Below are 9,607 nucleotides of genomic sequence, written 5' to 3' on the forward strand. Positions count from 1 at the left end.
AACTGACTCAAAATTTGATGGACAATTCTCAAAAGAATGTTTGTCCTTACAATATACACAGGAAATGACATCAAATTGACTTGGTGGTTAGGCTATAATATTATTCAATCGTTAGTGGTAAACTATTTCAACATTGAAGAGATAGAAGATACCTAAGCTGAGAGTGAAGTGAGGGTATCTACTTCATGCACTCCAGCTACTAGTCTTCCTGAAGCTGCTCAATTTGTCAACAATTGGTTATTGTTACTGGTTATTCTCTCAATGATCTCGTAAGTCTTATTATAAGACTTCGACAAGAGAACACCATTAAAAAAATCTACCACCAACCTTGTGTGTGCATTAAGACCATTATAAAATATCTCCAATTGGATGCAATGTGGAATCTCGTGATGAGGGCATCTAGGAAGTAACTCCTTGAATCTTTCACATGCCTCGTATAAGGATTCATCATCCATTTTTTGAAAAGTTGTGATCTCAACTTAACATTTTTACTAGGTGGGAAATATTTTACCAGAAAGGGTTAAGCTAATTCTTACCGAGTTGATATTAAATGTGGGGGCAAGGAATTAAGCCATACTCATGCTCAATATCGCAACGAGTATGGAAACAACTTCAACATCAATGCTTCTTTAGTTAAACCAGCTATCTTAAACGAATCGCTCACCTCCATAAATAGTCAAAAGTGAAGTTGTGGATCTTTTATGGGAATTCCACTAAATTGGCCTATTGTTTGAAGTATCTGAAACATCACAGGCTTCAATTCAAACTGTGGTGCCTTAATCTCCAGTCTCCTAATTTCTGGATTTAATTCATTAAAAAGTGACACAACATACTGCCTTATGGCTCGATCACTATCACCAGTAATAAGGATTGGATTACGAATATTAGCGGCTCCATTTCCTTGAACATCGTTTTGGTTTTCAAGGTTCATCTTTGTGACTTTTTTTTGGGTTAATCTTTCTCATCTTATTTATCGAAATGTTCTCTAAATTTCAGGGTCTATAGGAAGTAAATCGATGATTCGATCAATGCTCATAAACACCTAAAAAATAAATCACAAAAAATAAAAATAAAATAAATAAAAATAAATAAACCAATTTGTAAGGAATAATTTCACAAATAACGATTAAATTAACAGTCCCTGACGACGATGCCAAAAACTTGTAGCACTAGGGTTTGTGTAAGTATACGTAGTTGTTATCAAGTAATAAGTAAGTATAAGAGTTATCGTCTCCACAAGGACTGTATATGTTAATCAATATTTTGCAAAATTAAAATATTTTGCAAAATTAACGTTTTACAATTTGGTGAGAAAAACACAATAATTTCGAGTGATTAATGTAGAATTTAATAACTAGATGCAAAATTATCCTAAATGCAAAATTATCCTAAATGCAACTTAACCAATGTGTGATGAATAATTAAGATGAATGAGATGGTTTTAGCAGCAAATTCGCAAGATTTAACAACAATAATATGAATAGGCTAGAATAATTACAATAATTAACTTGGTTCATTTTTAACATGTTCACAATGTTCCAAAAAATATTCAATGGCAACTCGATCTTTCATTAACTTTGAAACCAGTGTTAAGTCATTATACTACCATGATCATATTTAACTAAGGGTTTCTTAGAGTTTATGTGAAATAACAGGGATGGATTAGGTTTGAAACAATTTAATCACATAAATCTAAAAGTAATGCAAGATAATAGAGCTCTCTCAAGTTATTACGAACCTTTAATTTAATCAAGCTGAAATCTAAATTAAGCATGCACCTTTCAATTATTGCTTCCATTAATCGTCATCTGGCTAGGGTTGACCAACTAATTCTAATGCATTCAATCACATTTTAATGAATGAAATAGATGCATGATTTTAATTGAAAGCATGAACGATTGAGGCACAGAATATTATAAACATAAATCAAATGGACTTCATCAAATTTATATAATCATTCTAGCTAAACAAAATTAAGCTAACATCATTAATGAAAAAAACAAAGCAAATTGCAAACATGTTGTAGCGACGTAAAAATTGGTTTCGGGGTCGCTAATTGTGGCGATCTAGTGAAAAAGTTTGGAAACTGAAGTTCGATTTTGAAATAAAAGGGGTGTCGCCACCGATCCTTTTTATAGATGTGATCGGACACCTTATAAATTTATTTTTGAAATGAAAAGAAATGAATTTAAGTCCACGTTAAAATCCAGAGAAAAAATAGGGTTCGGGAGTCAGTTACGCGCGAGAAAGGTATTAGCACCCTCGCGACGCCCAAAATTGGTATCTCATAAACAGATGTTGTCTTGATTTTTTAAAAATACGAGTTCAATATAAAATTTAGTCGTGATCCGATTAAAAGAATACGAGAAGTTTTAAACTTTAATTTTTTTTTGAGAAGGATATACCGTCCTAACACGAGTCGATTGATGTTCACCCAACATAGCGATGAAATCAACGACATGGTGTTAAATCGATATATTGCCTTACGTATTGAAATTAATAAAAACACGAATAAATATTTTAAAATAATGAACAACGGAGAAATATACAAGAATGGACGGGAAACGAAAGATAATAGTTGGAAATACATCATGGCACATAATACATACAACAATGATATTTAAAAATAATGACAATGCACGCAATATTACATGTAACAATAGTATCATATAAGAGAATACAATGAGAATATAATAAATATACATACAAGGATAATTAAGAGTATATATGTAAAATATATATATAGTATTAGAAATATATTATATATATAGTGTTTGAAGTATATACATGAGATAGTAAAAATACATAACTAGCAACGATAAAATATAATATATACATATATGTGTAAAAAAATATAATATTAAAAAGGGGTATATATATGCGTAATATATATAAATACATATATAATATAATGTTAAAATATTCACATAATATAAATAATAATAATGTTGAAAACATCTATTAATAATAAATATATACTTATATGTATTAAAGATATATTCATAAATACTAAAACATATACTAATAATCACAATAGTAAAGATAAAAATGTATACGTGACATAATGCAAAAAATATATAAATGTTATGATATCTAAAAACATATACATAAAAATGAAAGAGATATATGACGAATAATGTAAAGATATTTGTATGAAATAACAGGAAATATATGAATAGCACGATATTTATAAGTGTATACTTAATATAATTATTTTTTAAAAAATGATATAAATAAATGAATACATGAAAATAATACCATATACACAAAAATACCTATATATATACACGTAATGAAATATGTGAACAAATATTAATATTAAAGAATATATAATATATGTATATAATAGTAGAAACGAAACGAAAAATATATATATAGTTAAATATAATACAATAATAATAAAACAAACAATGATAACAATATTATATATATATAAAAATTAATATTTAAAATTGAATTAAACAGCAAAAATATTATGAAATTTAAGGTAAAAAAAAATAGATGAAAAAGGGATGAGATTGGATTAAAACCAAATCTTTGGGGCGAATTTTGAAAAAAATTAAAGGAGAAGGGACTTATTAGAACGCGCGTTAAACTATGGGGGATCAAATAAGTAATTTATCTAAAAACTTGAAACGACACCGTTGGAAGGGGGACTAAATCGCAAAGTGTAATGGATTTCGGGGTCAATTTATAAACAACGAATAACTTGATTGCGAAATATAAAAATGCGGAAGGGCCAATTGCGCAAATAGCCCTTCCGCTCAAAAACACACGGATCCTGCCCTGGTGCGGGTCGGGTCGACCCGACCCGCATCCAAAACGACGTCGTTTTATCATTAAACAGGGGGGACCAAAACGGTGCGTTTTGGTCCCCTATAAAAGCTAAAATTTTTTTTAAAAAATTCATTTGAGACCAGGTGAGGAAAAAAAAGGAAAGAGGGGGAGGGAGGGCCTGGAGCGATTTTCGGCCAGGGGAGGGACGTCAGTTCGATCGCCGGCGCCGGCGCCGGCCGCCGTGGAGAGGTAAAATTTTCAAAAAAAAATTTATATTTGTTGTATATTTTTATGTTAAATAGATAGAAAATAAAGAAAAATATATATGTATGTAAAAATCAAAAGGAATAAAGAAAAAAATACAACCTTTTGTTTCTTCTTTTTATTTTTAACAATCACTGCTATCTGTTTATTTAAGACTGTAAATTTCTCTTTAGTGTTTACACAGTAGAAAAGAAGAATAAGGAAAAAAAGCCCCCCTTATACAGCTTCTGATTTCGGGTTTTATAACCCTTTTACACCTATTTTTAATTGTTTCTTGTCTTGTCTGATTGCAGGGAGTGGGTATGGTGGAGGTGACTGGTGGCTAGTGGAGTGGTTGGGGCAGAAGGCAAGTGGGGAGGGTTGCGGCTGAGTAGGCTAGGGTTTCTGAAACCCTAAGTCTGGAGTTTGGGCTTCTGGGCCTGGGTCAAGTGTTGGGTTTTGGGTAGTTGGGCTAAGGTTTGGGTAGGGTTTTAGTGTATTGAAATGGATCAATCGGGTTTGGGTTGTAAAAGGGGTAAATGGGTTTGTAAGGGGTTTAATTAAAAATGGGTTTGGTATTAGTGGGCCAAAATTGGCCTACTACAGCTGCCCCTCTTTGCTCATTGTTGTGTAACGGGAATGGAGCAAAGACATAATGAAAGGCCAATTTTGCCTAGTCTTGCTGAGTCTTGACTTCATTGGTGCTCTTCTTGTTCAGATAGTCTCCTTCCAGTCCCTCGCATCTTGTAGCTTTAGTTCATTCTACAGTGACTTCAAAGAGATAGAAACTTGTATCTTCAATCTACTCGTATCTTTAAGGATGTAAGATCCGTCGTGATCTGCTCTTCTGCAATCTCAGAGAGATGAGATCTGATATGTTCCGCTACAACTTCAGGGAAGTGAGGTTTGTGGTCTTTTCTTCTGCAACTTCAGAAAGGCAAGATCTTATATCCTCGATCAGCTTCACTGCAACTTCAGGGAGACCAGACTTGCAGCTTTGACCTGCTTCACTGCACTTCAGGGTATCTAAATCTGGTGTCTTCCATCAGCTCCAACTTTCTTCTTTGCTTGGCATGTGATCCTGAGCTCAACTCATTTCTCGTAATATGAATTGACTCTCTCGTAATATGAGTTGATTTTTTTGAAAAACAGAAATCAAAAGGCTTAACTCACCTCTCGCAACATGAGTTGATTTTTGAAACATAAACTAAAAATACTTCAGCGCGTGGCTTGAGGCTCGACTCACCTCTCGCAATATGAGTTGATTCTTTCAAAAACATAATAATGAAAACAGAAATGGAAAATACCTCGGTGTGACCTGAGGCTCAACTCACCTCTCGCAATATGAGTTGATTTTTTGAAAGACAGAAATTGAAAGGCTTAATTGAAAATACCTCGGCGTGTGACCTGAGGCTCAACTCACCTCTCGCAATATGAGTTGAAATTAAAACACAAAAATTGAAAATACCTTAGCGTGCCCCGAGGCTCAACTCACCTCTCGCAATATGAGCTGATTTTGAAAAAGTAGAAATTAAAAGGTTCAACCCACCTCTCGCAATATGAGTTGATTCTTGACAAACAGAAATTGAAATTACCTCATCCTGTCCTGAGGCTCAACTCACCTCTCGCAATATGAGTTGATAGTAAAATTGAAAATACCTCAGCGTGCCCCGAGGCTCAACTCACCTCTCGCAATATGGGCTGATTTTGAAAAACACAAATTAAAAGGCTTAACTCACCTCTCGCAATATGAGTCAATTTAAAACATAAACTAAAAATACCTCGGCGTGCCCCGAGGCTCAACTCACTTCTCGCAGTATGAGTCGATTTTGATAACAAAAATTAAAAATACCTCATCGTGTCTTGAGGCTCAACTCATCTCTCGCAATATGAGTTGATTTTCCTTGAAAAGCATGAATTAAAAACAGCAAAATACCAAAACCTGTCCTTTGGTAGAACTCGGGTGTCTTTTCCTTTGATTCAGTGCGACTCTCATTCAAGATTTCTTGCTCTGCTGGAGTACCTGTATATGCTATGTATGATGTTATCATGATATGCACATGTTTGTCTTAAATGCTTTTATGCCTACATGATTATGCAATGCTCCTTAAGCATGTTTGTCGTATGTCCATTTAGCCACGATTGTTGAGGATATGTGTTCATTGCTTTGATTCTCGACCTGTCTTCAAGCTTCACGAGTAATCGACGTTCCTCAAATATCACTCTTCTGCCCTCGATTGAACTTTGTTCTTACTTTGAGACTCTTGTGCTTATCAAATTTTCATCCAGGTAATGCTTAACATTTCTTTTGTTTAGAGTATGTTATTTCACCATTTATCATGTAAATAAACACATAATGAGATGCATGAAAAAGGTCAGATAGGGAAAAAAAATGATATTTCATATTCATCTATTTCAAATGTGGCAAACAAAGCAAGTTAACCAATGAGAGTAAAAAATGTCAAAAAGAAAGAAAGGATCGTATTCAACAGATACAAATGCTCTAGATATTCAACACATGAACTCTTCCTCGTTCCTCAATCAAAAATCTTTTCGAGCGCGGCTTCTTGCGTAGAAGATTTCGAGCTTTCAGAAATGCTTCAAATACTGTAGCCTTACTGCTTGACCTATCGTTCGACCGCCAGATTTGTTTCATTAGGACGCCTTCTTGGGTTTTCATCCTAATCCTTTTGTACTAATCAAGACGCCCTTTTTGGGTTTTCGCCTTGATCCCCTCTCTCTTTTTTTTTTTTAAGATGCCCTTTTCGGGTTTTCATCTTAAGCATAATATTTCTTCACAGCATCTGAGTTCACTAGATTCGACAACTCTTTCCCATCCATCTCGGTAAGGATCAAAGCTCCTCCTGAGAATGCCTTCTTTACGACATATGGTCCTTCCCAATTTGGTGCCCATTTTCCTCGCAGGTCTTTTTGTATTGGGAGAATTTTCCTCAGCACGAGTTCTCCTTCATGGAATTCTCTTGGCCGTACCTTCTTGTCATGGGCTGTGATCATTCTCTTCTGGTACATTTGTCCATGACAAATTGCCCTGAGACGCTTTTCTTCAATGAGGTTCAGTTGATCATATCGAGCTTGTACCCATTCTGTTTCTTCTAACTTTGATTCCATTAAGACTCGCAGAGAGGGGATCTCAACCTCAATAGGTAGCACAGCTTCCATTCCATAAACCAGAGAGAAAGGAGTTGCTCCTATAGATGTTCGCACAGATGTGCGATATGCATACAAAGCAAATGGTAGTTTCTCGTGCCAATCTTTATATATCTCAGTCATTTTCCCAATGATCTTCTTAATATTTTTGTTGGCTGCTTCCACAACCCCGTTCATCTTTGGGCGATAGGGCGAGGAGTTATGATGCTTTATTTGGAATTGCTTGCACACTTCTTCCATCATCCTATTGTTCAGATTCATGGCATTATCTGAAATGATTCTTTCAGGCAAACCATATCGGCAAATGATTTCCTTTTTCAAAAACTTGCACACTGCAGTCTTCGTCACATTGGCAAACGAAGCGGCTTCAATCCATTTTGTGAAGTAATCGATAACCACAAAAATGAATTGATGTCCATTTGAAGCTTTTGGAGAAATTGGCCCTATGACATCCATGCCCCACATAGAAAAAGGCCACGGAGAAGTCATGACATGAAGGGGTGAAGGGGCTACATGAATTTTATTGCCGTAGATTTGACATTTGTGGCATTTTCTGGCAAAATTGATGCAGTCACTTTCCATTGTCAGCCAATAATAACCGAGTCTCATGATCTTTCTGGCCATATTGAAACTATTGGCATGCGTTCCGCAAATTCCCTCATGGACCTCTTCAAGTATTTTTCTGGCTTCAACATCATCCACACATCTCAAAAGCATCTGATCCTTTCCTCTTTTATACAGGATATCCCCATCAAGAACAAATCCCGCTGCCATTCTTCTAATTGTTCTTTTATCGTTCTCATTCGCTTGTTCGGGATACCTTTGATTCTTGATATATTCTAAGATATCATGGAACCAATGCCATCCGTCTACTTCTTTCTCAATGCTACAACAGTGCGCAGGGACCTCGTATATGCTCATTTTGAGGGGCATTATTTCTGCTTCTCTACTTGCTTTGAACATTGAAGCCAAAGTGGCCAGGGCATCAGCCAGTTGGTTCTCTTCTCGTCGGAAGTAATGAAAAGTTATTTCTTTGAATTCCTTGATCAATCCAGCCACTAAATCGCTGTACTTAATCAATTTTGAGTCCCTCACTTCCCATTCTCCACGGATTTGGTAAATCACTAGGGCTGAGTCCCCGTACACCTCCAAGATCTCGATGTTTCGTTCGATAGCTGCACGAAGCCCCATGATACAGGCCTCATATTCTGCGATATTATTGGTACAGAAGAAGTTCAGTCTTGCAGTGAACGGATAATGATTCTCGTCTGGTGATACCAGGATTGCTCCAATTCCATGCCCTAAAGCATTTGACGCACCATCAAAGCACATCTTCCATGACTTCTCTTTTGATGACTCGGATTCTATATCTGTGATGCACATTAAGTCTTCGTTCGGGAAATCGAATCTTAAAGGCTCATATTCCTCTCTCGTTCGAGTTGCTAAGAAGTCAGCTATTGCGCTCCCTTTTATCGACTTCTGACTTACATAGGCAATGTCATATTCCGAAAGGAGGATCTGCCATCGTGCCATTCTTCCTGATAGTGCCGGCGATTCCATCATGTATTTTGTTGGGTCCAGCTTTGAAATTAGCCATGTCGTGTGATACAACATATATTGTCTGAGTCTCCGAGCTACCCAAACCAGAGCGCAACAATATTTCTCAATGGACGAATATTTTGCCTCATATTCAGTGAACTTTTTGCTGAGGTAGTAGATCGCCTTTTCTTTCTTTCCTGACTCGTCATGTTGTCCCAGTACGCAACCCATTGAATTTTCGAACACTGTCAGATACAAAATTAATGGTCTTCCCGGAGTTGGCGGTACTAGCACTGGAGGACTAGACAAATATTGTTTTATCTTATCAAAGGTCACCTGGCATTCGTCGTTCCATTCTCCCGGGTTATGTTTTCGAAGAAGCCGAAAGATTGGGTCGCATTGGTTGGTAAGTTGAGCGATAAATCGGGCGATGTAGTTTAATCTCCCTAAAAATCCTCTAACTTCCTTTTGCGTGCGCGGAGGTGGTAATTCTTGGATGGCTTTTATTTTATCTGGATCAATTTCGATACCTCTTTCACTGACGATGAAGCCCAGCAATTTTCCCGAGGTAGCCCCAAACGTACATTTGGCTGGATTGAGCTTTAGCTGGAACTTTCTCAGTCTGTCGAACAACTTCTTCAGGTTCACTACATGCTCTCCTTCCCCTCGGGATTTAGCAATCATATCGTCAACATAGACCTCTATTTCTTTATGCATCATGTCATGGAATAACGTCACCATAGCCCTCTGATATGTTGCCCCAGCATTCTTTAACCCAAAAGGCATCACCTTGTAGTAGAATGTTCCCCACATCGTTATGAAAGTAGTTTTCTTCATATCTTCCGGGGCCATTTTGATCTGATTGTACCCCGAGAATCTA

At 36.3% G+C, this 9,607-nt stretch overlaps 1 non-coding gene across 1 annotated transcript; it reads left to right on the forward strand.

Moving 5' to 3' along the window:
* Positions 1 to 381: 381 nt before the first annotated feature.
* On the forward strand, positions 382 to 488 carry LOC121210442 (small nucleolar RNA R71). Its single transcript, XR_005905558.1, has one exon. It is a non-coding gene; the product is annotated as a small nucleolar RNA R71 (small nucleolar RNA).
* Positions 489 to 9,607: the final 9,119 nt, after the last annotated feature.

This window comes from Gossypium hirsutum, chromosome A11 (assembly GCF_007990345.1).
Source record: "Gossypium hirsutum isolate 1008001.06 chromosome A11, Gossypium_hirsutum_v2.1, whole genome shotgun sequence".
Classification (NCBI taxonomy): Eukaryota; Viridiplantae; Streptophyta; class Magnoliopsida; order Malvales; family Malvaceae; genus Gossypium; species Gossypium hirsutum.